This window comes from Dromaius novaehollandiae, chromosome 16, assembly GCF_036370855.1.
Source record: "Dromaius novaehollandiae isolate bDroNov1 chromosome 16, bDroNov1.hap1, whole genome shotgun sequence".
Classification (NCBI taxonomy): Eukaryota; Metazoa; Chordata; class Aves; order Casuariiformes; family Dromaiidae; genus Dromaius; species Dromaius novaehollandiae.
In genome coordinates, this window is record NC_088113.1 from 8,593,540 (window position 1) to 8,620,512 (window position 26,973).

Genomic DNA, 26,973 nt, shown 5'->3' on the forward strand with positions numbered 1-26,973 from the left:
GCAGGAAGCACTTTATATCTTACTCATGGAGCCAGGAGAACTATCACCAGGATGGATAAGGATATACACATAATGTTTGTAACCTTAATATAATCTCTGAATATTCCATGATTCTGTAATGTCTGTCATGCTGGGCTTGAGCCCTGTTGCTGATGAACTGCCTGGGGCACTGTGTTGCAAATGCATTCTTTCACAGTCTAAAACAAAGCAGAGAAAACCATATAATGAATTCCAGTCGTGCAACATTATGGGCTAAAGAGAAGTGCCACTCCTTTGGTAGGATAGTTGTAAGAAGACATTTTTGAAACCACATAGCTTAAATGATAGCAGCCACCAGCCAAAACCCAAACATTTGTCTGTGTATAAAATAGACACGTAGAATACATGCAAAAAGTTTTGAGTGTTTTATAAAATATATTTGTTGAAAGACCATGACAGCTGAGGGAGGGAGTGGTGTGAAATGCATTGTGAAAGATCATTTGGGAGTGTGGCACTCGAGAAAACTTGGAGAGGGCTTTTGGGTTGAATGCTTGTCCAAATGGCCATAGCGCTGTGAGCAGTTCCATAGAATAATTTTTTGTCTCAATTTATGCCATGGAAAGAAGCACTTAAGCTTTTATGTCCTTTGTAAAGAAACAGGGTCTGCTTAGTGACTCCACCTTTAGTTATTTTCCCTTTAAACTGGAGAAAACTTGCAAGTCCCTGAATTTTTGGCTAACCATTGAGGTGAGAAAGGGGTAATCATAATCTGCAACGTTTTGAAGCCTATGCAAGCCATATAGGATTTATTATGCTATGACAGGGAATAATTAAGGTCCGAGAACTCCTATCAAGGTTTTCAACATAAACATGTCTGACTCAAATCCCGTAAGCGTGACTGAAGGCTGAGGTGGGGCAGAACCCCCCAAAACCACAATTAAGATTTTTTGTTCCACAGGGAGACCTGAAAATGTAAAACAGTGGCAGTGAGACTCGGACTTTGGCAATGTTTATCTAATGGGATGTTCATTTGTCTTAGCTTAGATTTTGAAAGTACAGTGTTTCAGCAGGAGTATGTATTACAGCAGTGTTGTGAAACCAAAGAAAAAGTACATGATGGTCTTGTCAAAATCAATTTGGGAAAGAGAGGGGCAGCCAACGGTAGAGTAACAACTTTTTAGAGACTACTTAGAGAAGCTGGATGTATTTGAATTAATGGGGTCAAGCTGGAGCCGCCTGGAGGTGCTGAAAGAGTCAACCGATATGATTGGGAGGCTGCTGTCTATCATCTATGAAAAATCATGGTAATCTAGGGGAGGTGCCTGATGACCACAAAAAAGGCTAACATTACACCAACTGCTAGAAAGGCAAGAAAACACCCAGGCAATAGCTAGACTGGTCAGCCAGTCTGCAGACCAGTGGAGCACATCTTCTTGTGACCCATTTTCAAATGTGTAAAGGACAAAATGACAATCATAAAAGTCAGCGTGGATTTACGAAGGGCAAACGTGCTTCAGCAATTTGACTGCCTTCTATTAAGAAATAACTGCCTGTATGGATGTAGCACAGGACCAAGTGGACCAAAGAGTTTGTGGAGCCAAAGCCATGGCTTACCTGGCCTACTGTTTTTGTGGGTTTTTTTAGCTTTTTTTTTTTTTTTTCCTTTTAGTGATTTTGTGGATTGTGGACTGAAGCAAATGAGGAGCCGTCAAAACACTTATACGGCTTGGTACAATGCTCAAGTTTTCAATGATGTAAGGAGCTATTAGCTTTTGGAAAGATCTAGTATATACATTTTTATAACAAGATAGGGCACCCCCTAACATTTGGAGCATAAATCAATCTTCTTTAATTGTGGTCAGAAATAACAGTTTATAATCAGGAAAGGATCCTGACCTGCAGTGGGCCATCAGTGTCCAGAGACTGGGGACTCTGGCAAATTATTTATATTATCAGTGTTTCACAACAATTAAAACTTTAAACAGTTTTCAAAACTTTAAATGGCATGCCTGTGTAATAGTGCAGACCTTGAAAAAGATCACGATTTTATTGATTTTATTAGCATGTGTCATTCAGACAGGCTCAGTTTGGAGCCTTCCTTCCTTTGTGCTGAGTGAACGGGCCAGGTCTAAATGTGGCTCTGCGGTGTTTTCGTTCTCAGTGGGTGGGAGAGGCCGTACGTTACTTTCCTGGCATTGTCTGATATGACAGTTTGAAGCTGGGAGGCCTGAACCCTACACTGAAGCTTTCACGTTGTAATTCAGGAAGGATCGATGCATCCAGTTGGCTTCATATTGGCCCAATTCGGTAATATGGTAAAGAACAGGCCTTGCTTTGTTTTAAACTTCTTCAGGATGTCTAAGAAACTCATAGAATAGTGAGAATTTTCCAGAGTTCAGGAAAACCAAGCACCTTGCACCAGCCTCAGGGAATAAAGAGCTGTTTAAACCAGCTTTGTACTACCAAAGGATTCTTCTCTTGTAGTCTTCTACTGCATCTCCAAGTGGTATAGCTTTTCTGAGCTGGTAAGATGCATATTGTATATCCTAAGTGTGTACTACACAACAAATGCAACTGGAAAGCCTCTTAAAAGCAACCCCTGGAACTGAGTAAACACTGCCCTGATCGGTTAGTCATGTCCTGTATTTAAAAGTCCTCCGCGTTCATTATTCATGAATGCAATATGGTATGAAGATCAGTGATCTTTACGGACAATAAATTCTGAACTCCTAAATGAGAATATTTGTTATAGAAACCTGATTCTAAGAGCTGAACTCCTCCATTTGGGGAAGGCACACAGAAATATTCTCGCATTTCTGGCTGCAGCTCTGACAGTAAGAGAGCTTGTTTACCTAATCTGAATATTTGACCTTTATACTTTTTGGAAATGATATTTTTTTCCTCTTAATTATGTGAAAGGAACACTTCCTTTCAGAACGCTGATGGACTTCTCTATAAATAGCTACTCACGTAGCAGAACTTCGCGCTGAAGCCTTCAGCAAAGTCAGCATCCCTAGGACTTTTTAAGCCTGAGATAGGAACCACGTGGAGTTTAATCATTAATCACCAGTCTTTAATTGACAGCTCTGGGCTTTGAACAAAAGGTGCTTACTGCAAGGCTGCGGAGGGGCCCTGAACTCTTCAGAGTGTTTTCATTTGGAGGACCCGGTGGCCTTCAGAAGGGGGCTGGTGGGGCAAGCTACTCCTCGTGTTAAGGGTCGCGCTTCTAAGGAAGAGCAGATGTTCGTGGCCTGATCTTCATTTTCACAACTGTCCTGTTGGCTGGCTGCAGGTTTGAGCTGACTCAACTTGGGGAGGCTGCCAGCACCCAGCAGCAGGCAGCCCGCGGCGGCCACATTGCCCTCAGCCGGGGCCTGGTTTGCTCTTGAAAGGACTCCAGCATCTCCAAAGCCCTGTTGCCTCCATCAGGTGAGGTGAGTCTTAAATGGATGAAGGAGGAAAGTTGCTCCAGGCTTGGAAAATTTTATGGGGGAGTGTTCGGAATTGAGCACTCGGGAGAGAAAGAAAACATTGCTATAAAAGTTGACTCAGCCAATATTTTTCTGCATTCCCGCTGCTGTGATTGAAGATATTTGTTTTTAATATAGGTTTCTCCCATTTGTAGTCTGGCTTTCCTGTAGTAAAAACTAAAGGGCAGATCCTCAGCTGATATAAATTGGCTCCACTGAAGTTAATGGAGCCATGCTGGTTTCTGCCAGCTGAGGGATCTGGCTCATGCTGTAGTGTTCGATACTCCCTTTGTATTGCTATGATTATGATCCTAATTCAGTAAAATGGTTTCACAGTGTAATAAAACCGTCCCGGAGAATGGAAGATGAAAGGGTTCATTCTCCAACCAACGTGGTATTTTTCAACAAGATGTTTTTCTTTATTTTCTTTTTTTTGTCAGAGAATGCTCTCAACCAAAGCTCTTTAGAGCAAACGTACCAGCTCTGACAAAACTTTCCCCAGGAAAAGCTTCTTGGCTTCAGTGTGGAAGTCTGCTTGTGTGCGGAAAACGCACCTGGCATACTCAGTGGCCTGGGGTCAGGGCCCGTCGAGGCTTGCGCGAGAAAAAGAATTTGACCTTCAGAGGGCAGGGGTGTTACTACAGACTGGTTAAAACTCTGAGCTAACCTTGACTTCTGGAAAATAGGAGTTATCATAGTAGCAGGTAGAACGTTGATCATAAAATAGGAGTTATCATAGTAGCAGGTAGAACGTTGATCATTTTACTCACTCTCTGCCCTGTCTACTTATTCTTCATCTGTCTGAGGCAGGAGAGACAGCCAGTGGACTTGTGTAAAGCTGTATCCTTCCCAGTCCTGGGGGTAAGTGACACGGTGGTTTTCCTCCTTGTGATCTGCTCTTTAGCAAACAGCAGAAGATGCTGTGCTTGAGCGGAAAGTGTGATAACCTATGCAGCCTTATTGCTTGGAGCTGTTGAGCACCAAAGGGAATAAAAAGACACAAAGACCTAAATAAAGGCAGATAGATGCATAGCTAGATCCCTGGGATGAAATGTGTTGTTTGCCGTCGCATTGCTGAACTGCACACAGGTTCTTCTGTGCCAGGAGGGATTTTTAAGGGACATTGCTAAATGGAGGCAGTAAATTTAACTTTAGAGGACCATGAATTGAAGCTTTTGGCTAAAAGCTGAAATGCTGTTACTCTTTACTGGGCCCTTTTAACTTCCCTTGGAACAGGATAGTATATTTTACTTCTAAGGCCTTTGGAAGTTGAAGGCCCTGCCTGTGGCGGGTCTCGTTCAGCTCCTTGGGAGCTAGGGCCTTGTGGAACAGCAGTCAAATGTCTCAGTGGGCCTTTCAAGGTGAATATGAACCAGTCCCGCTTATTTGGGTAAGGGTAAAATACAAAAGGCTCTCGCCAGAGGGTTCAGGAGAGTTGTGGGTTAAACATCTACCTGCTGAGTGGAAGGCTGTGCCATTGTAAAATTAAATATTGGTAAAATTTTAAGTGCCGGAACAGCTGAAGGGACACGCAAACAGAATATAACCGGTGTCCGAAGCTTCTTTGCCTGAGCTGGCAAGTTCTGTTGACTCCTGCTTCCAGACCTGTGCTGGTCCCTGAGCAGAGGTCATGCTACTGTTTATTCAAAGAATAGTTTTCCTACATTATTCAACCCTTTGAAACAAACTGCACCATTTTTGATTTTGATCCTTCCAGTGAGATCATCCAATTTTGTCTATCTTCACTTACTTTTAAAGAAAAATTTGTTTTGCCCTAAGCTAAGAAGAAGCAAAACTTTTCTTGCTAAGATCTAGCAGCAACTCACTGCAAAAATTTTTAAACTTTGTTTACTGTATTCAAATTATGCGATACTTGGATATTCAGTGTGTACATGACAAATTGCAAGTCCCTATAAAAGGTGGAATTTGGCTACCTTTAGCATTCACATTCTTCTCTTCCAGGCTTTAATGAAAGATTAGAAGTTCTTGCATTTGGCACAGGCTGACCGTGGAAGACGTTCTGGCTGTCTGCTTAAAGGGAACACTTGGACAGAGAGCAGACTTGTATCACAGTTGCTCGTATCATGCGAATTGTCTTTTTGGGATCTGCATGGCACAGCAGGAAGAGGCTCTAAAGAGACGGAGGAATTTTATGCTGGCAGCTGGCATTTAAAAAGAGTCCTTTTACTACTTTGTCAAAGAGGCAAGTACATGGAGGCAGAAAAATTTTGGTTTTATTAAAGAATTTTGAATTATCAGTGCTCACGAGTAGGCAGAATGAGGGGATGGGGCATGCATGCAGATCTTAGTTTTCGGGTAGATGTGTCTTTTTTTTTGCATTAAGTAAAGACAAGAATGGTTTGTCTGGAGACTTTTGCAGAATCCAGGTGTATCTGATTCCATATCCAGATGTCTGTGGCCAAGTGGCTGCCTAGAGGGCCTGAGGTACCTTAGTGCTCCTCGGCTTTAGTGCCCCATGTGTGAAAAGAGGAGGCAGAGCCTATCACCACAACTATAGCAGTGGGGTGAAGAAAGACGTTGCTAGATCTGATCAAACAAAGAAAAGCTTTGGAGCATATGGACCCCAATGTGTGGTCCAAGTACAACAGCTTGGTGAGTGTCCTGCAGGGAGACTTTTACTAGCACTGCAACAACAATTCATCATTGCCTGAAGCTTTGATGGGTCTGGTACTCCTCGTCTTAATTGACCTCGGCTGGAGACCTGCGTTTAAGTCCAGCTTAGTCACAAAGGACTTGGTCTGTACTTGGGGCTTAAAGAGGATATTTATCAGAAAATCACATGATTAATGGAACTGAATGGTCTCTGTTCAAGAGTGGCCAGGAATTGAATTAACAGAGCAGGAATTTTGGCAGTTGTGGAGCGCTGGCAAAGCTGAGACCTAAGCCTGCGGAGTTAGAGCCCCCCGGCCTAGCTGGGGTGCAGCCGCTGGGATGTGGGTGGCTTTGGGGACCGGAGTTGGCAGAGCGTGCCGGGGGTCAGGGCGGAGGCAGTCGGCTGGCAGAACAGCGAGGCACACAAAATGTGTGCAGATTATTAACCCTTCACACAGCAGTGCCAAAATGAGGATTGCTCACGGTCCTCTGGCAGAAAGGGCAAAAGTAAACAGGAGGTTAATAGAAGTTGATATCCCCAAGTAAACTGTGATAGAGGTGAAGATTTAATGAACAAATACATAGAAAATCATCACATATTTTCCTTTTTGCCTGCTTTTTCCCCACTCTTGCTTCTTTTTCCCTCCATGTCAACACCAAACAAGACAGGACTAAAATTAATGGGGAAAGCAGCAATTAGCAAATTAGGTTAGTGGCGTGTTGCAGTGTGCCATGGCTGCCAGGTGTGAGGGGCTCTGGCAGTATATTTATTAATGGCTGTCAGAAAAGTGACACTTTGATGAATGAAGCTGGGTAATCGGCACCCTCCGACAGCGAGCACTGAGAGGCCTCAACGTGCTAAACTGCAAAATCAAACGTTTTTTAACCCCCATACAAAAATATAACAACAAAAGTCACTGCAAGAAGAGTGTGTTTTTCCATGAGGAATTGGAATTCACATTCTCCCCTAAATACCTGTTTCCCGTAACTTGCTGGGGAAGAGTTGTCCAATTTGGAGATTTTTCCATTCTTTGGGGTATGGGACACAAAAATTTATAAATCTAGCAGCTTAAAAACACATGGCCTGCTTTTCTGTTTTGTGTATATCCTAGTAACACTACCAAAGCCAATGGTGCTACGCTCACACCGTCCAGGGTTTTGCCCTTTAAATATAATGGTATTAATAATCCATAGACCAAGCTTGTGAACTAACTCACCATATAAGATATTAATGTCTCTTTTGACTGGTGGTCAGCAATTACGCTGCTCATAATTAATGCCTCCAACATGTGACTTCTAGGAGCCCACACTACATATAGGAACAAATAATTAATCTACGAGTCTGTAAGGTGGAACAGGTCTGACACAAAGTTTCACCGGCGGCACTGCATCGTGATGTTTCCACTCTTTGTATTTTTAGCTTTGAATGAGCCCCTTCTGATGAATGTGTTGTTACTGTTCGAAATCAATTAAGGCAGTGATCATTTAGGAGCTAAACAATAGTTGATAGGCGTTTGGAACATGGTGCAAGCGCGTGGGTAGACTGCTAATTTTGTGTCTTAGATGAATATGCAAATTCAGTGCTCTGAACTCTTAGCCAACGTTAAATGAGTTTAGGGGAAGTTTTCTTTAAAAAAGTATTTCAATACTGAAACGCTTGCGGAGATAAATCTAGCTGCTGGGTTAGCATCTGGATAAAAGATTGTTCTGCGAAACAGCAGAGTACATGGAATTTTTTTCCAAGGTTTTAGATTTTGTGTTGCGCACGGCTGGTAAGTTTTGTGCAGCACTTCAATAGCTCAGTGTAGAGTTGGTCAAATCCCCCAATTCCGTGGAGAAATTGGATACATTTTTATAAAATCCTGGTTCTGTTTTTGGCCGGCTAAAAGAACTGTGTAAGTTTTGATTAAAAACATGAGAATAAATGTAAGTCATATCCCAGGCACTCATCTGTTCTTCTAGTTTGAAATGAAGCTGAGTGATCTTTCTGGAGTTATTCTTCAGGAACTATGGCCTTGTTAAATTTGGATTGGCACTTGCAGCAAATCTGAAATTGTTCTCGTATGCTTTAATAATTGTATTTAGTTTCCTAATTTGGCTGGTAAGTTTATCAGAAGATAATTGAACTTTTAAAAGTATAATCTGAGCAGACTGCAGGAAATACTTCAAAATAAACTTTCCTCCTGAAACTTTGCTCTGTTTTCGCTCGCTCTCTAGCGAAAACAGTCCACACGCACGGCTCCGACCCGCATAGGTGCACAAACAGCTCCTGAACTGAACGTAGTTATTCCCTTTACATGGTAGAAATCAACCGATCTCTGCCAAGGAAAATCAGTGGAGCCACCGAGCGCCGTCGGCAGCTGGTGGGGCCAGCCCAGCTCCAGCGCCCTTTGGCTCACCATCCTCTACCATGGCCGAGCTGTGGCCACCTAACCCCACCAGTGCCGTTGTTCAGGGCCCGGTGGTTCCTGCAGGACGCTCCCGTTGGCGGCCTGGCCTCTGGGACCAGGCACAGCTCTGCTGGTGGGAGCCCCCCTCTGCCCTCTCTGCAGGGATGGGTGCTGCTGGGACTCTGGACACCAAAGGTTGCAAGCGTTTTTCTTGATTTCAGCGCAAGATGGTTCTCCGTTTAAGTCAGGTATTGCTCTGAGCAGCTCTAAAAGCACAAAAAATTGCTTCTAAATTGTTCCAGTGAACAGGAGAAACTGTTCTCAAGTTGCTTTGGTTTCTTAATGCAACTTTTATTGTTATTAATAAAGGGGGTGCGAAGGTCTTGCTCTCTTGTACACAGGAGGACTGAACAACCAGAAACAGACTCTGTCTTGTTTTACTGACTCTTGCAGGCCCGTCAGCTGTGCATCAGCTCCTCCAGGCTTCTGCTGGTTGCCTGCTCTCATCTGCTCTCGTTCCCCTGCTCCACGGGCAGATGTGCAAACGTACCTTGCGCTCAGGCACCGCCCAGCTGCGTCCATCCGTTGGGCATCTCATATTCCAAGTTGGTTTGCACACGCTGTTGTTTCAGGTGACTGCGAGTCTCCCCGCCTTCTGTAGTTAGTTCCAATGAAGCGAGCACGTTTTCCAATCTCAGTGAGATGTAGTCTAACTCCTAAAGTTCCTTAAGTGGTTCCTGAGTTTTGGGGTAAGCACAGCTCTCCTGTTTCGCTGATGGAACGTGGAAGTTTATGGGTCTATTGCAGACCTGTAAACTCAGGTCTTCAAAGTCCTACGTTAGTATGTTAGCTACCAGACTGTTCCCACTCAGGCACTCACACGACATAGTTTCCTTCCAATTTTAAAGAGGATTTGCTCTCCATGTGCTCCATTAAATGGATTTGCAAAGCCTTCTGTCACTGTGAAAGCATGCAACAAACATTTTTCTCACTTATTTCAGTGCTTATGGTTTACATTTATTTAATATTGACTGCACAGGAGGCAACAAAGGGAAGACCTCTGACTCTCCTCTTAGTCTATGTCTTGATTGGGAAGCCTCCCAGATCCAGTAATCAATCATCCTGCCCTGATGGAAGCTCAGCGCGTAAGCAAAGATAAATGACTTGTCCAGGTCGAGCTTGTCTTCGCTTTAAAAGGGGAAATGTTGCTACAAGTCCTCTCTGCATGTGTTGGCCTGGTGTGACAGGAGGGTGCCTTTACCCATTGCTTACGACCCATTTGCTGTGGCTCCACTGCAGAAACGGTCTGTTAGCATCAGTGTTGCTCTCGCTTCTTACTGGGCTCTGGTCATCCTTGCCTGTACTAAGACGAGCATTTCTTCATGACAGTGTGCTTTGGTATCCACCTGCCCAAGCTGTTTTGTTCTCTTGTTGCTGTCGGCTCTGTAGTGCTGTCCTTTTCCAGATACATGGTGTGTAATTAATGAGAATGTCATTTCCAGGTTGTTTTCAAAGACTAGATTGAGAGTCTGAGAAGTTATTTCAGTAAATGCTTTAGGTTGTCTTTTTTGGGGGGTTTTGGTTTTTTTCTTCATTGGTTGCTTGGTGTGGGGATACTTCTGGAGGGAAATAACTGTGTAATGCAGCTATACTAATGTTTAAGGAGCAGACAGACTTGCCTTTATTATAAAGAAGCTGAGCACGGTGCACGTGGCACGGCCCGGGAAGGCGGCGGGGTGCACGTGCCAGGGCAGGGGCTGGCTGGCCCTTTCCCACATTGTGGCAGTACGGACAGTGCCAGGTCCCCCTTGCTTGCAGGCAGGCGTGCTGTGCTGGTGTCGAGAGGCGGTGGTTGCATGTGTTATGGGTCAGATCCTGCCCCGCAGGAGCCAAAGAGGACTTGATGGGAATTGGCCCAAAGGCCTGGCGTCCTTCTCGGTGCTCCTCGCTGCCCGTAAGGGCCTGCTGGGCAGAGGTGTCGGCTGGGATATATGTATTTTATTATACCTGTTATTTCTTTCACAGGAGTAATAAGTCTGCTTTATGGGAGACCCTGAGACCCTGTAAGGAGCACAGAGATTGGTTTTAGCCACCTTTGCTCCCCAGGACATGTCTGTCCCAAACGCAGGGAAAGCGTGCCTGAGGCTCAGGCTCTGATGATGCACAGGCTCTGATGATGCATAGTGCAGCAGTGGGTGCAGAGGGGCTGTAGCAAGGATTCAGCTCTTCCCGAAGACCTGTTTTGGGGCTTGTTCTAGGTTGCTGCTCTTGGTTATTCTCCTCCTGAGCAAATATCCTCAAGTATTTCCACTGAGCCTTGTATTACTATATATTTTAATTTTACTTTGTTATTTGCAAAAGGGGGGGGGGGGGGAAGGAAGGAAGGGCTCTCAAGCAGCAATTGCTTCTCTTTGCCTCCTTTTTGCCTCAGTTGTCTAAAACTATATTAGCCTGATTCTCTGCACTGATTATACCCCCAAGAACTGCAGCACTGCTATTCCGTAGTAAGGCTTCCTCACTGGTGTGGGGCTAGAGAGCTCATGGAGTATGGGCCACCCCAGGGAAGGGTGGCTTTCCTACCCAACGGTGTCATGATTCGTGCTTTTAGGCTGCTGCCTTTGTCTGGGAACGGGTCACGTTCTGTCTTATCCTTTCCAAATATTGGCCGTGCTTAGGTTTTGATTTTAAAGAGGGTGAATGTTGGAGGAAAAAAAAATTACTGTTTGCTTCAGTGGATTTTCTGAGCATTGTGAGTGTTTTATTCCCAACAATCTGCAGGTGCCTATTGGGTGGGTGAAATGTGTGCAAAGCTTTGCATGTGTATGTGTACATGTCTCCTGTGATATACGGAGCTCTAGCTCTGCAGCTGCCATTAGTGTTAATGGGCTAAAACCCTTCACATCAAGCTGAGAATATACTCCTGCTAATTGTGTACTAGCTGTCCTCCGGGACCTTCGTGAGAATGATGCATCTGAGGAGAGGCGCTTTCAGCGATGCGCTGCTTTGGGATAAATAAATAAGGGGCTAAAGTTAGACACTGGTTTGGTGAGGCTGATTCAGTGCCAGCATTATTACACTGGGAAATCAGATAACAGTGATGCCAACCTTTATCCTCTTGGTCCTGGCCTAGTCCATTGCTGCACAGTACCATCTTCAGAGTAATACATCACCGCTCGGTCTCACCTTGATGATGTATGATGCCCATAGATCCTTATAGCGGGAGTGCACTCTGATGTATTGCGCCAATACATCATGGACAGAGTTCGCCCGGGTGATGTATTAGTGCCCTGAGAATGTATTACTCAAACGGAGGTATTGTTCAGGGATAAAGCCAAGCCAAGGAGTGGATTCAATTTAATTACAGTGCAAATGATAGTCCGGCGCCAGCAGCACTTTGGTGCTGAGACACTGGCACCCTGTGGAAATATGAGCTGTGGCTCCAGTGCCGTTGAGTTACATCACAATGTACCAGGAGAAGATGTGCCATATTTTACAGGAATGGTCATTTTTCAGAGAAATATAGGAGGACAGTTGTGAGAACTCTGTAGGGAGCAGTATCGCAGTGTGCAGAAGCCTCCTGAGCAGACCGTGCTGGAGGGTGACGGTAGAAACAGGTCACTTCTCGCTGTCTGTGAGCAGTCAACTCGCAGTGGGTGAGGAGTGGCTCAGCATTTTGGGAAGTGTGAGGCAAGGCGATTTCTTTTTTTTTTTTTTTGGTCTGCTGTAACACTAAATTTGCTGCCCCTCAAGAACTGGATCACTGCTAGCAGTGTGAAGTACACCTGGACAAAATGCTCTCTTTCCCACCAAGGAGATGAGCTTTGAATCAGACCTCATGTACAAACACTTTCTCCTGTTGTCAGTAGGATGTTTTGATAACAAATTTCATTAGAGGATTCTGCAGTTCCCTTGGGATCTCCTATGCAGATTTGATCAAAAACCTGAGGAGAAAACACTTACATCATTAAAAGGCACCCAAGGCTACCGTTGGTGAGAAACCACCAAGCCATAGTGTCAAAAGAAGAGTAGCTTTGTAAGCAGTCCAAAAGTAAGAAAATAAACCTTGTGAAAATTTACTTTGGAGACCTGTCTCTGGTTAACTATCTCCTCCTCTTTGCTGACCTTTTTTGCATCTCTTATGTTATCTGATTGTCAAAAGAATGGCATACCTTAAACTAGCCGCTTTTTGCAACGTCCTCACTTGTAATGGAAGGTCCTTTGGAAATATGCAGACACATGAAATTTGAGGTGAAATTTCAGAAATGATCAGTTCAGTGCACCAAGTGTACTATGTTCCTCTGAAGGCTCAAACCTATGTTATTTTAACTGCAGCAAGATAGGGAAACGTGTTCTTTTTGGATACAAAGGATAAAATCCTGCTCCCATTGAAGTTGAGAGGATCTCTGTGCACTCAGGGTTGGACCAGTCTCTCCCAGAATGGTTCCTGATTGTTCCCTGTCAAAGATATTTGACTATTCTTCTAGAGAAGTGTTTACATTGAACTAAGGGTAGTAAGGCAGCAATACTTGGCTCTTATTCAGTGTTTTCTATCTATAAATGCAAGCGTTTTCCAAGGAAGGTAAATATAGGTTTGCAGATGAGAGGTTTGTGGCACAAACAGATAAGGTGACTTGTGCAAGGTCACGTAGCAAGCTGGTGGCAGGCCTTGGAGCAGAATCCGGTTGGTCTGACTCACCCCTTATCTGACACCTTGTCACTATTTTCCTCCTACTATTACCTTTGACTCATTTGCTCCATTGTTTCCAGTCAGATCTGCTCCTGCCTTCCTATAACGTACAGCTCTGAGGCTGCAATTTTTGGTGCTAGTATAATGGAGAGATAAAAGTGTCTATTTCTTTCTCTCTCTCTCTCTCTTTTTTTTTTTTTTTGCCAACAATTTCACTGTAGCTTGATAACTGTTTTATTGTAATTTTTTTTCTTTCTGTTTTGTTTTTTTTGGGGTCACAGAATGGGGAAGGCTCAGTGAGATAGACAGGAACACTGGATGGACCCAAGAAAATAACTTTTTTGCACAGCAGTACAAGCGTCCCTCTCATAGCTTTTTGGCTTTTCTACCACAGCCAGGCCAGCGAGCAAAATGGCACAGATACTCTTCTGTTTGGTTGTTGCTTTAAACTTGAAAGAGAGGTGGCATGGCTCAGGACAGCGGGAGTTTACACTGCCTCTTGCAGATCCTGGGCGTGCTGTCTTTGGAGCATGCAGTGCTCCTGAGTACGTTCCTTCGGGCTAGTCCTCTCCCGTCCCACAGGAAGGCATTGGTGTCCCAGTCTGTGCACGACCCTCAAAGCGGTTTGTCCCTTCTGTGTTGCCTCCTCCCGTGACTGGTTCATCACCACGCTACTCCTCGGTGGAGCCTACGGTTCAGAGTGATCCCTATCGTCTTGTGATAACTGTTGTAAAAGTTTCTATAAATAGAATTTCCTCTTGCCCACGTCTTCTTGCTAACTCAGCTGTTTTATTTTTAACAGAAAGGCATGTTGATGCTAAGCAGAAATATTTTTTTTTAATCTCTCTATTAAACATAAAAAGATGCTGTGTCTGAATAAAGAGGAAAGGTGCCCCTTGGATATTTTTAAAGCTTCTAAAAATAGTCTTAAGTCTGTGACAAAACTTACTGGGCTGGAATAGTTGTAGACAGCACCGTACAATGGGAAAGATTATGTCTCCTAGTGCTTCTGGCTGGGATCTTGCAGAAGGGAGACCAGTTGAATAAAGACCTCTAAAAGGAATTAACTGAGGGTTGCTCTTTGGAAGGCTAAACAGCAGTGGTTCCCAAATAGTTTTGCTGGTGATCTCATATCTGTTTTCTCTTCTGGGGTTGCAATTGCCCTTGAGGTGGGGAGCCCATTTCTGCAATTGAATCTTTGTTGGAGACCTGCATCCCCACCGCGAGAACCACTGCCGTGCAGCGAAGGGGTAACGAGGAAAGGCAGCAAGTTCTCCTTCTGGTGTTTTCAAGTATAAAGAGAGGAGGAGGATTGTTAATTTTGCCTTGTAAGCACAACTGATATTTGGTTTGAAAAAAAGTAAAGCTTGGTTATTGTTTGTGCTCTACACGCCGCCACTCTCCGAGTTGCAGCACAACCATATATGCAGTTGATTCAGACTCCAGCACAACTGAGGAGGCAGAAAATTTGGCAGTGGGGGAAGGAAAGCAGATGGGAGTGGGACTCTCCAACGGGACACTGTTTTACAAGGTTCCCAACACTTTTTCTCTCCCCTCCATAGTCGAGGGTTTTGTCTCCTTCTGGCAAATGCATCAGCTGTGTGTGTGTTCACACCTGGTGAGAGGGGAAAGAAGTCTCCAGAGAACTTCTAAAAATTATAAAAGAAAAACTGATTATTATTAAAATCATTAATTGGTAAACTGGTGACTGCTGAACAGCTTATATGGAGAAGAAAAGAGCATTATAAAGCAGAGGGAGAACTTCTATTGTTTGCAGTTAGAAAAAAATAGATTCAGAGGCAGTAAATATTAGCTTGTTTCAATCCCAAAGTGACTGATTAGCTATGCTAAAACAGCCTGCATTTACATTCAAGTTTAGTGCTTATTGCGGGTGGATCTCTGCCCATGTGAATGTAGGGTTTTTCAGAGGGACGTAGCCAGTTTTGATCTCCAGTATAGCAGGGGGTGAGGGGTTGGTCCCTCTGTCGGTTCCCTTAGTGGAAAGGGATTGGGCAGTGGATTATGATTTGAGGTTCAGTTCTTGTTTCTCCTGTGGATATCTTGCATGCGCTCAAGAAAATTGATTTATTTCTTTCTACCTTGATTCCTCACCTGTAAAATGGGGAAAATTACTACCTTTGCTCCCCTTTTACTTATATGAACATCTCTTTCAAGGCGGTTGCTCTCACTGTCTGTCTGATACTGCGCTTGGTGCAGCAGGGTCTGGTTCGTTTCTCGACACTCCACAGAAGGGTTTATATTGTGGCAATCCTTATAACCATCAGGCTAATAAAATTACTAGAGACAGACCTAACCTGTCTGAAATGTTGGTGCTTTAGATAAAATTTGAATGTAAGGCTTGCCTGGGTTTGGTGGCCGTCCTCTGCCCGTAGCTGTCAACATGCACCGGTGACTGTCAGGATGAATGATGGATTAACAAACAGGTAATGATTTAGTCCTTCTCCAGGAACAAGCAATACCACCCGAGTGACACGCACTCCAGGTATGCAGAGCAGAGGGATGTATGGCATTGTCTCATTCAATAACACAGGATATGCAACTGGAGAAAGCAATATTTTTAGCCCGTTACAGTGTGCATATAGATGTGGACCCTAGAAAATACAGACCAGAGAAGACGATTTGGTTTTATTAGTTTTTTAATCTAAGGCTCTGCTTTGGCAGGAGAATATGAAACTTCCAAGTGGAGAGGCTTAGCGCTCTATTTTTTCCAGACGATGTTTGTGAGGGACTGACTGGGTTCACTGGACTCCACGAGGTGCTTTTGTTTATGGATGAAGCCATGCAGATGGGGATCAAAGGTTGCGTATAGCTGCTGTAGAGCACACTGGGGCTGAGAGAGGTCGGGCACTGGAGATTAATTTCTTGGCTGGTTAGAGCCAAGGTTTAATAGCAGACTTGGAAAGGACAGTGATTGAGTTTACTGCTAGCAGAACCTATAGTTCAGGTCAAATAAAAGGAAGGAGCTAAGGGGCTCTGTGTGTTGGTTGCGGGAGAAAGTCTAATGGCTTAACAATATGTGGCCTCAACAAGACATATTACGGCTGCTGCCACTAGTGAGCTGTGCGCTGCTGTGCTGGGGTAGGGGGTAGAGCGAGGAGACGCACCCCTTGCTTCTGGTGCATCACCTTTAACAAACCATGCGTTTCTGGGGCTAGGCTAATGCTCACAGCGAGGCAAAGCAAACACACAAAGGAAGCCTTGTTAATGCTGAAGGTGAACAAGAAAAAGTGGAAGGCATCAGGGTTTCCTAAACAGGCAAAATGAGGTATTGGAGAGGCAGTAGTGTGGGAATGTATTTTTTTGTTTTTTGTTTGTTTTTTTAACAACATAATTCAACAAACCCATATAGATATCAAATTTCCCAGGATCGGGGCTGGGTAACCTATTTTGGCTAAAATAAGAACTGATTTTGAAGCTGAGATTAAACTGTGCTCTGAACACTCACTTTTCATGCTACTATCCCATTATGCATTAGTTTCTAAGTTTTCAGTTTTTTTTTTTTTTTACAATCGTGCCCTTTATTTATTTAACACATTTAATTGTTATCTAATCACACTGTGATTTTCCTCTCCTTGTCTTCAAAAATGCTTTCAGATTTTATTTGCCTTTAAATTACATATTAAAAAAATATGGCCAGGAGAATTTTCTGTGAGTTTTAATATTTTATTTTCAGTGAGGCTGTATATTGGTAAAAATAAGTTGCCTCTCAAGGCAAAGAATTTTGCAGATGATTTTAGGCTGTTATCTTCTCAGTGGAGGGACCCTGGCTGTGTGCAGGAGAGACATAATGCAGACAGTCTCCCCCACCATGGTCCTACAGAAAAATCTGCATGCAGAAAATTTGTCTTTCGTCTGTGATTTGCCTGGATTCCCAGGGGGCAGGAAGGTTGGGAGCACATCATGGGCAGGACATGGCCATGATGCATGTACTGCTATCAGGGTATGTCTCAGCCATGCAGAAAGCATTAGTTTGACCCTAGTTTGAGGTAGAAATCTTCATTCTGTAGCTGCAAGTCAAGCATTTATTGGATCTGCTGTCATTACACTTTCCTAGCTAGTCCTGCCTTGTATTCTTTCTCTTGAAAGTTTCCTCGATGATGTGGAGTTTTGCCTTTGTTCACTGTGGTATGCTTTTTTCTCAGGAAGGTAACAGAAACTGCGCCAAATGTGAACTGAGTGACATGGATTTGCTGATTAGGCACAGATGGGATTCCTCTCCTAAAGTGCTTGTGTTGTCTCCATTCATTAAACTAGCCAGGAAAGCTTTTGACATGACTCTGCAGCCTCTCTTGCTAGAGTTATTCTACTCTTTTTAGACAGAAATGCATGTTGGGTTGCAAAGAATGACCCTATAATGTAGCGATTAGTACCACCACTGGAGATTGGACCTCTGCTGCAAGTGGAGAGGGGGTCTTTCACATCTCAGGCAAGCGCTGTGATGAATTCATGGTGACTTGCAGATCTCTTAGGACATTCTTCTGAACTTTGGTTTTGCCCTTGTGTAGTGAGGAAAATGCTGGGGTTTTTTTCTTTTTAATTCATTCAAAGAATGTTTTCTTGTCCAGTTCAACTTAGCAAGATACAAGCATCTAGGATGCTTGTGTGGAAGCCATTAATATAACATTAACTTTTGGTTCTCTTGAAAATAATTTTCGAGAGGATTTTAAATCCTGTGAATCAAAGCTTGAATCAGTCCCTGATCTTATCCTGTACCAGTGGGAGGGCAAATTATCACAGGCTTGGCCACTGGCCACTTTGTTTGTCCTCTTATTAGCTGCTATCGAAGACAGGACAGTGATGTGAATGGAGCCAGGTCTGATCCAAGCAATCTCTGATTTTGATGGTTTTCAGTGGGACATGTCATCTTTAATAGTACTTTTTTCTTCCTCCTCCTTCCCCTAGAACCTCTGTGTTTCAGCTGAGTTTCTCTAATAGAGATGCCACCGTGCTTTTTCACCAGAACTGTGTGAAACCCCCGGGTGTGTCGGAACAGAAGGAGCCCTGTCTCGGAGGCACACAGGTACGCTGCTTCTCTGGTTTGCTGACTAGCAACCTGTGATCAACTGCCCTCCCTTGGGTTTTTCGCTTTGTGCTCACCTTGTTTAGTTCTTCCTGAGTCATTTACGCTTTCTGCTTTGCATTTTGTTTTATGGGGTTCTTTTTTCCCCATGGGGTAAAGTGGCACAATGGGGATGAGAGATCCTGCACGCTCCTCTCAAGATGCTGCCAGGCCCTGCCCTGGGCTCGTCAGAGCACAGCACGCAGCCTGGCCGCCTGACTGCTGTTTGAACCCTGCATCCTTCCCTAGGATAACATGGTTATAATGGTATTTGAGAAATTCATACTATGTGAGAAAAGGAATTGAGTATATCCATAATTTTACCAACGTAAATGCAGAGGACAGCACTGCTGTGGAAAGTCAGATCCCTAGCTAAATCTGTGAGTGGACCTGATCCTACTGAAAGGTGGAGATGGCAACTTTCTGATCGCAACGCTAAACCACTTCTCAACCCAAAAGTCTGCCCAGTTTTATCAGTTTTCTAGCCCCATCTGAGTTAGGCTTTTATTTGATCTGAAATGTGTAATATTGGCTGCCTCTAAACAGGGTAACCCAAGCAGGATTGCACAGTATATGTTCTTAAAATGAGACAGCTTGCTCCCATTGCCCTGCAGGTTACTGTGCATGTCTTCCTCTGCCTCCTGATCACCCACTTCCATGAGCAGATCTCCAAGTTTGGGATTCAGCCCCTTCACCAAAGTTTTCGGCCACATGAGCAGACTCATTAAGGTGCCTCCCTGCAAATTCTCCTCTAATTGCTCCAAGTGCTGGGGCCATGAAGCAGAAATCCAGTTGGTAAACTCTGCAGCTTGTGGACAACTTTTCTTGCCAACCATGCATTACGAAGGGCTAATTGTAAAAGTGGTGCACCTGCTGGCTCCCTTGGTGGCTGCAGCCAACAAGAAAAAAAATAGTAATTTATTAATGATCGAGTCACAAATAGTAATGAAAACAATAGGAGCATCTGAAGGAAGCGCTGCCAGGGGCAGAGGTGCAGGTGCTCTGTGCCCTGAACAGGCTTGTCGGCATTTTTATAAAGCTACTTTACAGCCCTTATCAATTTCCTACTGCTTTCTGTGTACCCCCTGCCCCTTTGCAAATGTTTTGCCTGCACAACAGGATCAGCATTTCTTGTTGTAGGTGATAAAATAGCTGTCACCCTGTGGAGGGAGAAAAGAGGCAAAAAAATAAAAATGTTAGGTCCAGCGAAACAAAGCAGAGGAATGCTTTTCGGAGGAAACAAACGAGCGCTAATGGAGCCGCTGAGTCGGCACAGGGAGAGAGACGATGTGATGTTAGCTGAGAAATGCTGAAAGATTTGGGGTAACAAATGCTGGAGGCCAAGAGAAACTCATTGCTTAAACAGGGGCAGCACTCTGTGCGTAGCCTTGGGTTTCAAAGGTGACCGACTCACGTGCTCACCACAGCCAACATCGTCTGCAAGGAGTTTGGGATCTAGTGCATGCCTCTGAAAATCTCAGCCGTAATTTAAGTCACTGCATTAAATCAGCTAGCCCAAGACATTTTTTAAGTAGGCAAAACAGAAGGCAGGTGGACAATGCCAATTTTCATAACTTTCTTCTATGATGTAAATATTTTACATAGTCATACATGGTCATGCTGTCTCTCAGAATACAGTGTCTCTTGCAATACTGGGATCATCTATGCATAAATGAATGTAAAATGTTTGAGAAAACAATATGGTGACCTAAAGAACTAACTTGGAGTCAGCTTTCGCCGTATGGCACAGCAGTACCGTGTCCGTAAACAGGGCAGCCGATCACAACTCGCAGAAGGACAAAAAAGATAATCAGGTCATGTAGGCTCTCATGCCCAGGAGCTAGGTCAGAAATAATGTGATATTCGTAATCTTAATGTTTGCATTTCCTCTGTTCTGACCATCAGACACATGGCTTTAACATGTCACTTTTCCCTCAGAAATTGTATTAGAGCTAATAGAAAGCATTAAGGCAGATACCAGCATGGCAGATTTTGTTCTGTGAGTGGTAGATAGTGTGTTGCAGCACTCTTCCAGAGTACATCTGTCAGTAGTGCAACTTAATTCAGCTTGCAATGAAGGAAAGCTGAACTAAGTTGAAAATTCTTGCATTGCCATGCTTTAAGTTTTCATACATGGATGTTGACCATGGCTTAGCTGGGATCTGGAAACTTTTTAGACTGTGGGAATGTGTGTGTTTGCCTGAGCCTTGCTTCTACAAGCCAGATGCAATTCTCTCAGTAACTGAATGCTGTGCTTGGCGTGTAGGAACTTCTAAGTTAAAGCACCAAAAGCATCGTAGTTCTCTGGGCCAAACGGGGGATGCTTTGCCTTCTTGCTGTTCTTCTTGTTGCTGTTCCTGTGCTTTCATTCAGGAGCAATTCCTCCTTTAAATACTAAAAAAATACTCTTCTTTTTCCTTCTCTTCTCTTCTCCCATTCTCTTCTCATTCACAGGGACAAAGCTTCACCCTTTTAGCTTTTTTTCGCTAAGGAGCTTGGACCATAATGACTTCTGAAATTCTTGTGAATTAACATGAATTCAGGAGCTATGCTTTTTAAGAGCTATGGCTAATACAGTGGCAAGAACGAGGAGCTGGCAATGCTCGTTATTGCCCAAAGATTTGAGGATGGACCGGCATGAAGTTTGGATGCGTTAACACAGCTGACGTGGCATACAGCATACTACATGAGGAAAGGTGAAGGCAGGGCTGATATATCCCATAACTATGAAAGCATATTCCTCTCCCTAATAACTTACAAACATTCACCTTTTTCCCCTCTATGAAATTAACCTCTCATCTCCTCCAGCCTGCTGACTGGGTGCATAGATACAGGATTTTAACCTTCCTTATTAAAAACGTCACTGCAAAGCTGTCCATCAGAGCTCCCGCTGCTTTTTGGAGAGTATTATTAATAAAGTTCTCCATAACAGAAATGGGACCCTTTTAGGGCTCAGATAAGTAAGGTTTTTTCCCTGTTAACCAGCTGGACTGTTTGGCTGTGGACAACTGCAGTGATGAATGACGGGTCAAGGATGGAGCAGGCTGATTTCTCTCCAAGCTTGACCTTGTCTCTGGTCTGACATCTGAAATGACAGGTGCATTAAACAGTTATTTATTTGGGGAGCTGCAGTGCGTTGTCCCCTTCGTAAGGCAGCACCTAGTTTTGCAAGACTGCCGGAATAAAGGCTGCTGCGACATCCCCTCCCTGGCTGCTGCTTCATGTACTGCCAGCTTCGCGGGAGCAGCTGCTGTGAAAACATGCAGACAAGTCCGGCACATTCATCGGGGAGCGGGAGACGCTCTGTGAGCTGAACAGCAAAAAAAGAGCGGGGTCCTAACACACCAGATATCCTGCATGTCTGCAAATCACCCACCTATGGAACAGCATTAACTAACTACGGAAATGCACCTGCGGGTTTCTGTGCTGTTGGAGGCCTAATGTTCTGGATAAAATGCAGCACTGAGGATTAAGTGATTTCTGCTGTTCAAGTTCTTCTGGCATCAAGGCTCTCGGGAGACTTTCTCCTGTGTGACTTCCAGATTCTTTGTAACTAGATGCACTGCAGCCCACTTCAGTCTTCTCTCTAGCTGAAACTATAGGAACAGCTTTGATTTTTACCTTCATAGTGTGGGGCATGCTGGAGAAATAATAGCCAAGCTGCATCTTGTGAGCAGCCACACTTTATTTTTGGGCAATCTGGCTGAATAGCAAGAGACTGAAGACTAAATCTCTGGAAAAACGCATGCGTAATCCATCATGCCTGTACATTAATCTGTCTAACCTTCTGCTGCAATTATAAAAGCTTTCGGTATTTTCAAAACCAGACCTTTATTTAGAAAGACAACCTAGCCCATGGTGATGAAAAATAAGAATAAAATGGAAATAATTATAAAATCCCAGAAAAGAGATGAGACAGACTGGGGCGGCAGGAGAAAGATGATGAAAAAGTAGTTCAGGGCAGTAAATTTCCCCCAGTCCCTTACACTGTGAGAACAGGTGCCCCTGTCAATAGCAAGGAATGCTAGTGTGTGGCCAAGTGGAGATGCTATGTTCTCCTGAGAAGAGCATGTGGATTAATTGGTAGAGCAAGGTTCGTGGAAGTGACCGTGTGCCATGATCTCTGCATCCTTTTGGAGTATTGGTAGAGATTAGATTAGTGAGCAACATGGGAGCACCCAAGATCTGTCGCTGAGAAACTTCGTAACTCCTTTGACCTCAGTCAAGTTACAGCATTTGATATCAGCTCAAAATATAGCCTTCCTTTCTTTGCCATCTCATTCCCTCAAAAAAACTTACTTTGAAACAACTGCAATAGCAATTGTAAAATACATGCGATAGCGTATTTGCATGGTGGGACTGTTGGAAGAGCTGGATGTTGGTGTGTATCCAGCTCACGCTAACTTCAGTGTCAGACTGCAGCCACATTTGAATGACTTCGCAAGTCCTTTCTATGACTGTCCAACTAAAATTGATATGTGCAGTAAATCTGCAGTATCTTTACAGTATTTCATCTCTCTCTCTTACTTTCAGAGTTTCAGTGGTTGTGTCTGGTATGTGGATGAAGCTTGCTTGAAGGCAGCATCTGCAAGGTCTTTTAGCAGAAAAAAATGAATGATCTGGTATAGTGAATGATTTTGTATAATATCAAAGAAAAAGCATCAGTCGTTCACTTCATATATAGTTCTGATTGCAAGTACTTTACACTTGTTAAATTGTGTGATACTGAAAATTGCAGCCAGTGTTAGGAGGGCTTTGATTCACAGCTCTCTAATGTAGATGTGATGAGATTGTAAATAGCAAAAAATCGAACCTGGATTTCCGATTCTGGAAGTGCTTTGCCCCAGACTCTCCTCATTCTTCCAGTGCAACAGGGAAGTGCTGAGTGAGGCGGGAGCCGCTCAGATCTAGTGACACCTCTGTGCCTTGACTTGACCGGAGTGGCCTCAGGAGGCAAGAGTTCGCTTGCGGTTTGGAAAGGAAATTGGAGAAGTCCCGTTCCTGCTCCACTTCTCAAAGGTCTGTGGTCCTTATGGTTTCTGGTGATTTGGGGGAACATGGTGTGAACAACGGACCTGGGTTACGGTCCCAGCCTGGCACAACACACCTGGGTTATGGTCTCGGTCTTGTCCCGGCACAACAAAGAAGGGAGCTGGGGCGGGGGGGGGGAGGGCCCTGGTGTATTTTCACTATGGCCTGTTTAAAACATTACGAGCTCCCTCTCTTCCATCATGACTCGTGGTTTAAAACTACTGCCCTGGGGCATAAAAATCAACTCCTAACAACTTCCAGTGGGACCACTATTCCATCAGTGTTCCCATCGAATGTTGACTGCATGATTAATATGCACCCTCCTTCTTCGTTAATCATCAGTCCTCATTCATTTTTTGTAACTTCCCGCTGACAGGGGGAGTGTTCGTAGAGCAGCTGGTAGGGAAAACGCAAAGAGCTGAACTGCTGTACACAAGCTGCAAAGGGAAAAAGCCACCTCACTGCACTGTGTCAGCTCAAAATGATTCCTAAGGATGCTTTTTTTACCTTTGACTAGTCCCAGAACCAATGGGGCTGCATTTTCAGTAGTGAGATGGGGCCTTAAAACAATACATGATTTCTGCATGGTTTTACCTTGCCTGTCACTGGACCCAGTAATTTAGAGCAGGAATTATAATAATGAAGAACAAACTGTCAGAACTTGGCTCATCAAATTAAATCTGTACATGTGCTTAAAGACAGTTTTGCAACTAACATTCGCACTATAATTTGTGAATTGGAGGTCCGCTCCCAGCTTTGCCATACCCTTCCTGAATGACTTTGGACACGAGACTAAATCTCTTCCTCATTGCCCCACCTGCAAATTGAAAATAGTTACTGTTTTTTCCTTTGTTTTGTCTCTCCTGGCAGCTGAAATTGTCCATCCTGCAGAGGAGGAGCTCCCTGATGTTTGTCCGAGATGCTGTATAAACACGTGAGTCCAGTAAGCACAGGGGTTAATATGCACCCCTCAAATAGATGGTGCATGTGAATGCACTTTCTAGAAAGTGTTCCTGCAATTTTTGTGATCCCTCTCAACTCTAGTAACTTCATACAGTGATGTGGAGGCTGCATTCCTGGACTTGAGATTCATCACCTGAGATGCTTTGTTACGTGTTTTGGTTTGTTTGATAGAAATGCTGAATAAGATTCTGTCACTGTGTTCATAGTAATACAAGCAATAAAGAAGCATCCAAAAGGGACAGATTTGAACTATAAAATCTAGATCTTGTTTTGGTTTATCTTGCTCAGACACCTCATAAATTCTGCGTGAATGAACATTTAGGACAATGGGTTGAATCGTGAGTCAACAAAGTCAAATTCACAGGACATGTTGCAGATGAGAGTTGCGTTACGCCTTTATTCTAGTGAGTTGATGGCACGTGTCTGAGCAGGTCCCTTGGTGTGGGTTTGCAGGAGGAGCAGCTAATAGCCATGGGACATCAGCTGGTCAGGGACAGACAACATGACTTTCTTGGTAGTCTGTCTTCCCCTCCTTTTCCAAGGGAGGAGGACCTGCTTTCAGATCAGCTTTTTTTCTATTATTTCCCTTTATTTTACTTTTCTGCCTCTTTCTCATGGACAGCGTATTTTTCACACTGGTATCACAAAAGGCTCAGGCACTGCACTGGAGGACCAAGCCTTACTAGAGCAGTTTCCATTTTACTTCAGACAGGCAGGGTTAGCCCTTGATTTGGGTAATGCATTTACTTAACATCCACACTTGAAAAATCCTGGCCCCCTACCATGGCTGCAGTGTTTACTGAGTGACAGCAGATGCCCGTGTATTTCCTAAAGTGGCAGCATCTAATGCAACTTTTCAGGAGGGAAAAAAACCAAGTTTGTTTCCTTAGCTGTAGAGAACCATATTGCCTTGAGTGCAGGTCTTGTACTTGTGTGCCTGTTTTCTGCCAATTTTTTAAGGTAAGTCTTTATGACAAAAATAAAGATTATGAGAAATAAAGTCCTGTTCTAGTGTAAACTTTATCTTTTGCAACACTGATGAATGAAGAAACTATTGACTGTGGTAGCGATCTAGTGTCATTTGAGTGATAGATTTAGGAAGGATAAAAAAATATATAGCAGAATGACAGGTGGTTGCAGTGCAGAGTCAGATCAGGGGTCCTGTAACTTTTGCTACTTCAGTCAAAGTGCAACGAACTTTTATGTTTTGTAGAAATTTTAAATTATTAAATTTTTCAGCTGCAATAAAAACGTTCACCTTTCAATGAGCCAGAATTTTGCTAGTATCGCCATTAAATTTTTTCTTCTTCTCTGCTGGGGAGAAGTCTACAAACCAGCAAAAGTCACTATTGTAAGTGTTTAAAAACATTTTCTTTTCACTTTCCCAATATTTTCACCACCAGTTGAAAGACAGTTATGCAGGTATTGTTTCATATTGTCTTCTGTTCTTTTCCAGTCTGTTCTTTCACCAATAGCTTTTCGAAATTTCTTCAACTTTTTGAAACCTCTTTCAGCATAAAAAGAAATGGGGCAGTAAAAAAATCTGAAACATTTGGATATCATTCTGCATGTGGGGAAAAAAGGCAATACCCAGTGCAGCATGCACTTCACTGCATTTGACGAAGTGAAAGAAAACATATGAAACACATTCAGTATTCAGAAAAAGAATTTTAAAAATTAGTGTCAGAAACTTTACGTTATTAATTGAAAGTATTGAAAAGGAAGTAATCTGGGGTTTGTTATTTTGTTTGTATAAATATGGGCTTTGTATCTTCTATATTTTTTATTCCTACTTCTTTAACCAATTGCAGCTTACATATCAGTATCAGATCTTCCTCTGACATCCTTCACTTTCCTGTCAATTTTGTATCTTGATAGTTCCTGTTTTCAAAGGCAAGTTATCTGATATCAAAGAGACTAGTCTCTTGCTGTTTTTTATTTATTGATTCAGGAGTCAGAGTCAAAGAATATACTGTTGCTGTAATTGCATGCACAGACCGATTACACACCTGCTAGGTATCTAATTTATATATTCCTTTTTTACTAAATTAGTGCGAACAACTGCAGAAGCCTGATAGGAACGTGCAAGCGGCTACATGTACGTATTTTTATTTTTCACACACACTTGGACCAGTATTTTGAAACCATTTTCCAAAATGTAGATGGCTAAAGGAATAGAGGTGTATTAGCGCTAATGCTGATCAGCAGATCTCTAGCATTTATGTAGAAGAAGCAAGTTTAACCCCTTTGTTTCAGAAGGAGGAAAAAACCCCGTGAGGAAACACAGGGACTTTTCTAATCTCAGCGGGCGAGCAGGAGGGGAGCAGAGCGATGCCCCAGTGCCTGTGGGGCATGTGAAGAGGCAGCCGGGTGCCCATCGCAGGAATTACCTGTGATAACGGGAGCACGGCATCGAGGGTTGGGATGGAGCCATGGGGCTCAGTGTGCTCCGGCTTTCTCAGCCGGGGCAACATATGCTCCTTACTTTCCATGACACACCACAGGGTAAGCTACGGTCCATCTCCTTTCTGCAAATCCTCCAGAAGGGAAACCCCTATTAGACTGTTAGACAACCAGAAATCAGGCTGTCAGACCGTGGGCTCTTGTTAGGCTTGGCCAACTTCAGAAGCAGGCTGCCCACTGATCACAGCGTCCCAGGTCACTTCTAGTGCTGCTCACTCCCTATTGCAAAAAGCGGTGATGACCAGCAATCTTTCAGAGGCTGGGGACAGAGAAGGCTCCCATCCATGCATAAACACT

The 26,973-nt window shown here is 43.7% G+C and overlaps 1 long non-coding RNA gene across 1 annotated transcript in view; it reads left to right on the plus strand.

Annotated features, from left to right (window-relative positions):
* LOC112979126 (uncharacterized) overlaps window positions 1-26,973 on the plus strand; it is a 69,987-nt gene that overhangs the window by 35,945 nt on the left and 7,069 nt on the right. The window contains exons 8-11 of the long non-coding RNA XR_010391866.1: window positions 18,063-18,180; window positions 23,086-23,238; window positions 24,121-24,184; window positions 26,266-26,311. This is a non-coding gene — a long non-coding RNA (uncharacterized LOC112979126). The remainder of the gene's footprint in view (window positions 1-18,062; window positions 18,181-23,085; window positions 23,239-24,120; window positions 24,185-26,265; window positions 26,312-26,973) is intronic.